This window comes from Abramis brama, assembly GCF_963993115.1.
Source record: "Abramis brama genome assembly, chromosome: 2".
Lineage (NCBI taxonomy): Eukaryota > Metazoa > Chordata > Actinopteri > Cypriniformes > Leuciscidae > Abramis > Abramis brama.
Window position 1 is genome coordinate 3,253,915 of NC_139964.1, and position 6,651 is coordinate 3,260,565.

Sequence of the window (6,651 nt, forward strand, 5' to 3'; positions counted from 1 at the left end):
CCTTCCTGCAACCAATCAACGCACCCCTCATTTGCATTATTAAAATAACCGTCCACGACAGCCAAAATATTGCATCAGATCTCGCGAGACAATAATGCCTTCAGAAATAAGGGTCTAAGGAGCTCTGTGTTTATTTTTTTTTCTACTTTTCTTTTTTTAGAAGGGCCTGAAAGACGATAATACAGCAGTAGGTATCCAAGGTAATACTAGGTTATGACTCCTTTAACAAACGCATGTTTATTAACGATCGCTATAGCGCAAACAAAAAGGAATGCATGCTTTAAGGAGAACGATCATATTACATTAGCTAATTTTATCCATTCCCTGGCCTGGCTGACCAAAAATGGGATTTTAACCATGACAGCCTTAAAAACCAAATACATATGGGCCAGACTGACCCTTGAGGATGATAAAGATGTCTTACCCTGTTAAAGATCTCTCCACCATTGACCAAATTACTCACGACCAGCAGATCCTCACACTTATTGATAAAGCCTCACAAATAACATGCAAGTATTGGGGTCCCAGACAGCAGTAATTTTGTAATAGCCTATATAGGCTATTCATTCTTTTTTTTTTTTTTACCTACACACCAGTGTGAATACTGATATTTTTTTATTGCGATTCAAATAGGGCCAATTTATAGGCTACTCTTAGGCTTACGTTTTTAAATTACAAATGGCCCACTGATGTTTTTGTTATTGTATTTTCAATATTAGGCTATTATTTTTGCATAAACATATCTGGTTATAGTAATAAACATAGCCTACCGTTTGCTTGAAAACAACATATTTTGTCATCCTTGCTGCTAGCCAACAAGAGCGATAATATCATTAAATGTGAAGGGGGGGCCCTAAAATATTTTCTTGGGAAAAAGGGGGTCTCAGACAATAAAAGGTTGGGAACCACTGAGCTAGATCAACATTAGAATAACATACAGATCATATTCTAACATTTTATCATTGTTGAACTATATAACATTGATTAGTTTTATGTAAATGTGCTCACCTGTTCAATAAAGTACATGTAGGAGCGGTCGAAGTCTCGGACGTGGAGCTCTCGGCATCTCGAAAACACCGGGCTGATATTGATATTGATTCGTTTTAGTTCTCCTTTTTTATCCAAAGGATATGACGCCATTGACAGCGACAAAACGGAAATAAAGAAACGTGACGTGTCTTTGAATTAAATTACAAATTTCTCCTGGTTTGAAAGTTGGTGGAAACAGTCGGGATAATGTAAATACACAACTAAAAAAAATATATAACATAGATATAGTGATTTTTGCTATTTTTAAAGCAAAAAAGTTACATATTGTGCCTTTGATAGTTCAATCGTTTAGGAAGGCTCTACCTCCTTTCGTGGACTTAGCTATCCTGGGAACTGCTAAAAGTCCAGAGCTTTATGATCTTAAAAAGCGTTTCTACAAAACAGTTAAGCTTAAAATGAACTTAAAGTATGAGCTTAAAACAGTTGCTACACCTAAAGCACAAGCTGTCATTTCCGTAATAAGTAGCCTATACCGCCTGCTATTCAATCAGTTGTCAGCTATCGGGTATTCTTCCGAAATTTAAAAGACATACACCAACAGACCAATACAAAAGAAACGAAACGGAAAGAAAATAATACGGTCGGACCTTGGATTCGAACCCCTGTCAGAGCAAAACGACACCACTACTTCATTTGAAAAAATGCTGCGCGTCAAAAAGCTGGCCGATGTCCATCTTTATGCAAATTAATTCCGTTAAACGCGACGCGTCTATCCAATAGAAGTAGAGCATATGGAGACGGAGGGAAGTCCCATATAGCTCTGTTCTAATACGCTACATTTCCCGCTCGGCCAAAACCGAGCATTACCATAGCGGTAATCAACGTACCAACGTGGAGAGGCATCGCGACACCACGCGACAGTCGCAAAAGTGGAGACCCTTGAAGTCCGGTCAGGTGTTGGCACATTATTGAGGTAGGCTATGAAAACATGACGAAACAAAAGTTTGTAAATAATACAAATAATCTTATTTTTATTCATTATTGGCTTCTGTAGATGGACATCAGAAATTTGTTTTTGTACGAGGCAGGGACAGGGAAGCAGAAAGGAGAGATGATGAGTTTGAGGGAGGTAAGACTTGATAAACAATTTACATCATCAGACATCAGATGCAAAAGCATCAAGCCTCAGAAAAACCCATATGAAAAACCTCTGCCAAGAAATGGAATTGCACTTTACTATAGGGGAGCGCGGGGCACAACCTAACGCGGGGCTAGTTGTAACACGCTTGTTTTAAATACTTCCGCACATGCTTGGATGACGAAACTTTGTGTATTTACTAGTTGCCATATCAACACTATATAGAAAAAAAAATTTTTTTTTGGAAGATATCCATAGACATTTATTAAACCATAGCAAAAGTCAATTTTTTATTTGTCAATTTTTCATCTCTATTTTTTGTGTTTATTTAAAATAAGACAAATCTGACATTATTTTAATCTCCAAGATGTTATTTAACAGTTGAGATAGTTATTTAATGGTTCGCTAACTAGCAGAAGACACTAGCCGGGTTTAAATCCCAGTTGTGCAGGTGGGGCATGTTGTAACACTTCGTTACAATGTGCCCCTATTAGAAATATGCTATTATATTCTATACTTTTATTAAATTTATTGAGAAAACGTGAGAAAAAGGTGAATAAAGACAGAGTCAATGTTCAGAAATTACTAATTATTTATTTGTTTTGAACTATGTTGTATAGCTGTGATTTCATGTGTTCGTAGTCAAAACTCAAAAATGAGTTTATATTTAATTATTAAAAATTGCCATTATTTTATATGAAAAAGTTTTTTAATTGTATTTTATTTAGAAAATATTTTAGTTTGTTTTGTATATTTTTTTTATTAGATCAGATAACATTTTAAGCTGTAATATGTTATGTTACAATGTGCCCCTCACATGTTACAATGTACCCCACCTATGGGGCATGTTGTCACATTTCACTTCCATTCTTTCGGGGTATATCAAGAAAAAAATATATACTGTATTAATAAAACAAAAGCACTTAATTGTACTAGACATGTGGGAAATTAATGTGGGAAAAAATAAATACTCTGAACCATAAGTAGATTTACACAAACTGAGAAAGTCAAAAAGCATTACTTTGTGCCCCGCTCTCCCCTACACAAAGACTTTTTATACAGAAAAACAGTGCACTAGTCTCGCATTAGCCTACTATGACTGGGAGAAAGGGCAACGTGCAATATGGCGGAATAAGTCCTGTATTTTGTTCCGATCAGACTGTAAAAGATGGATGACGCCCCCTCACTCTCTTCCATTGAAGAAAAGTGAAGCTGCCAAAGTCTCAGAGTCTGCGCATTAATGAGCGTGAAGTGAGAAACTCAGTTTTGAGAAAGAAAGAAATAATTTTTACCCCCTTGAATTTCTGTTTATAGTACATATATATATGACTGACTGAATATGCAAAAATGGCAAGTCAGAAACTCATATATATTTATATATATATAATAAATAATAAATATATATGAGTTTCTGACTTGCCATTTTTGCATATTCAGTCAGTGTGTGTGTAGATGAGCTACAATATATTGTTTCACAGCAGCTTCACAATAGTAACAAATTAAAAAAAAAAAAAATCGCCTGAGAAGCAGCTTGGCCAACAAGCCAATAGTGTCAATATTCAGTTAATAGTCACTTCAGTGTTGATTCAGTTCAGTTCAATAACTGTAACATTAATCAAACATCCTGTATATACAGTGTATTTGTGCACATACATGTACATGTAAAAATTGGGTCTCACTCAACTCTACATGTTGTACAGAATCTAAAGAGATTAATTTGTGACTTGGTCAAACTCGAAAAAGGCCATTTTCATATCTCTCGACCAGTAGATGGCACTGTTCCGAAACTGAGCAAACTTTGGTTAGCATGGATGCATTCAACTCGGCATGAGCTCCTGAATCAGAGGAAAAGTGTAGTTTCTAGGTCTTACGGTTCAAAATGATCAGTCAAAATTCAGACTCTCCTCTATCTATGTGCCAATTTTCACAACTTTTCACACCAAACAGGTCTATGGGCTGCCATTGACTTTCATTCAAGAATATTTATAATAAAATGTCATGTGGATGAGAAGAGATGAACCCGAATGCAGACAGAATGCTATATACACGGTTTGATACAACTAGACAGAATAAACAGGAAAACAAAACCCACGATGGGGCAAAACAGGACAGGGTGGCAAACTAAGGACTAGACTAAGACTAAGACTAAGAAAGACTATACAGTTAACTAGATTAACAAACAGCAAATACGATGTAACAATAACTCTCAACAGGACTCTAGACAAAGGTACTCACACAGCATGTCTCAGAGAGATAAACACGCAAGGTTGGACAAGTTTAGACAATTAACCGACACAAGACAGCAAACACAAGGGGATTAAATAGGGAGAAACTAATGAAGACAGCAGGTGATAAAGGGTAAAGTAATGATGACTAAACAAGGATAACAAGGGGGCGGGGCGAGGAACAAGACAACACAAGCACATGGCCCAGCAAAAGGCCATGTGTTTGCACATAAAACACGGGTCTGTCATGATTCTGCCTCAAGACTAAAGAAAATCAAGGACACGAGTGCAGAATCATGACATAATAATCAGAAGAAGAATTTGGGGCAAAGCACTGAAGTCACAGCAAGCACATCAAACAACACAGGGAACAGTCATGAAATCTAAGGCACATTATGAGACGTTCACGTTCACATCCAAAATGATAATGTAATGGAAAATTTTGATTTTCATTGATTATAGTAAGATTTTCATTATAACATTGAAGAGACCCGTGCAGTACGTGGTCTCAGATTTAGTTGACTCAATATGTGTGTGTTTTTAAACTGGGTAACAGGTGAGACGGCAAGGAGGAGGCAGATCATAGAGACCTGGGGTCAGAGGTCGTCCAATTTGGAACTTGTGAGCTTGTAGGCATAAGCTCAGTAGAAGAAGAGACTAGTAGTCAGTATCTCTCCTTCTTTAGATAAGAAGTCTGTAAGAGGAAACCTTGAAAATGATATAAAAGCAGCTCTGCCCTCCCTTTCTCTGTCGCACTTCTTTCACAGACTGTACTTGTACCTCTGGGCCTTCTTGCAAGAATAAATACTTTTAAAAGACTATTTGACTCAGAAATGTCTCTTACACAGTGATTGATTGTTTAATGAATGCTTAATGATTTTTTGCCGCAACAATAATTAATCATGATGGAATTAATCCAAACTACAAACTGTAGTTATAAACTAAATGACCCAGGTTCAGTCAGACTTACTGAATAGATAAAATACAATTGTGTCTGTCACCGCATATTTAACTTCCATCAAGGATGACAGATGCCTTTTTATATTTGCATCCAAAAAGCGTGTATTTGTAAAGTAAAGCTATACTGTAACACAGAGGAGGAGTCTGAGAATCTGACAGATATATAAAGAGTGTTTGTGTCAGACTGAACAATACAAACGGTGAGTTACTGGTTTATTCTTAATTTACCTCACAGAACATTCAGACATTTAGATTAAATGTTGTTATTTTTGTCTAGAGATAAATCGATATCTGCTGTGATCTACTGAGGAGAGACTGAGAAGATGGCAGTAAGTTCATCAACAGCTCTTCATTTCTAGAGAGGGTTTTCAGTGTGATGTTCATCTCTTTCTCTCTGTCTCGTGCAGTTGATGGTGTTCTTGGCGGTTCTTCTCTCTGTTGTTCTGGTGAGCGGGTGCAGTCAGGATGGAGACATGCCGGCCGACTGTTCTGACCTTTATAAAGCTGGACAAAAGCTCAGTGGGATTTACACCATCTATCCAGCAGGAGACGTTCCTGTCTGGGTTTACTGTCACATGGTCTCAGATGGGAAAGATGAAGACAACGGAGGATGTACGGTGACTTTAGATCATCAAACACACATCAGAACATACATTATGAATCATATATTCTATATAAACCCATCACAGGTGTTTCAGAGGAGAATGGACGGCAGTGTGAATTTCTATCGGCCGTGGAATCAGTACAAGAGAGGATTCGGGACTGTGGAGAGCGAATACTGGCTGGGTAAGATCTCACAGCGTGTGTCTGTTTGTGTGGATGATCATGTGTTTGGTTGAACATGTTCTTCGTGTGTGTGTGTGTGTGTGTGTGAACAGGGCTGGAGAACATGTACCAGCTGACACGTAACAGAAAGTACATGCTGAGGAGTGGATCTGGAGGACTTCACTAGAAGGAAGGGTTCCCAGCCAGCACAGCCATGTGGGGCCCAAATGGGTTTGACCTGGGCTATCTGAGTTTTGCACCCAGTTTCCATGTAGGCCCCACATGGGTTTGCCCAGATGAAATGAACACTGCTTAGTGTGCACACTACAGGCTGTTTAATGTAACACTTAATCAGTGTTGGAGGTAATGAGATAATTAAGTGATTGAATAATGATTTTGTATTAGTGAAGAACACCTGCTGTTAACAAGCATAATCACTGAAGGAAAGAGAAACACAAGAACTACTTCCAGCCACAGCCTTGGATGAAATCAACTGAAGATAAAATACATTACATCTCTCAAGATCTGATTAAACAACTCCACAAACAGCATTACCAGCTTCACTTATTACTA

General features: G+C 37.6%; 1 pseudogene across 1 annotated transcript; it reads left to right on the forward strand.

Annotated features, from left to right (window-relative positions):
* Positions 1-5,636: 5,636 nt before the first annotated feature.
* On the forward strand, positions 5,637-6,329 carry LOC311069741 (microfibril-associated glycoprotein 4-like; annotated as a pseudogene). Its single transcript, XR_014609560.1, has 4 exons — positions 5,637-5,642; positions 5,721-5,930; positions 6,003-6,099; positions 6,192-6,329. The product of XR_014609560.1 is annotated as a microfibril-associated glycoprotein 4-like (transcript).
* The last annotated feature ends 322 nt before the right edge of the window (positions 6,330-6,651 follow it).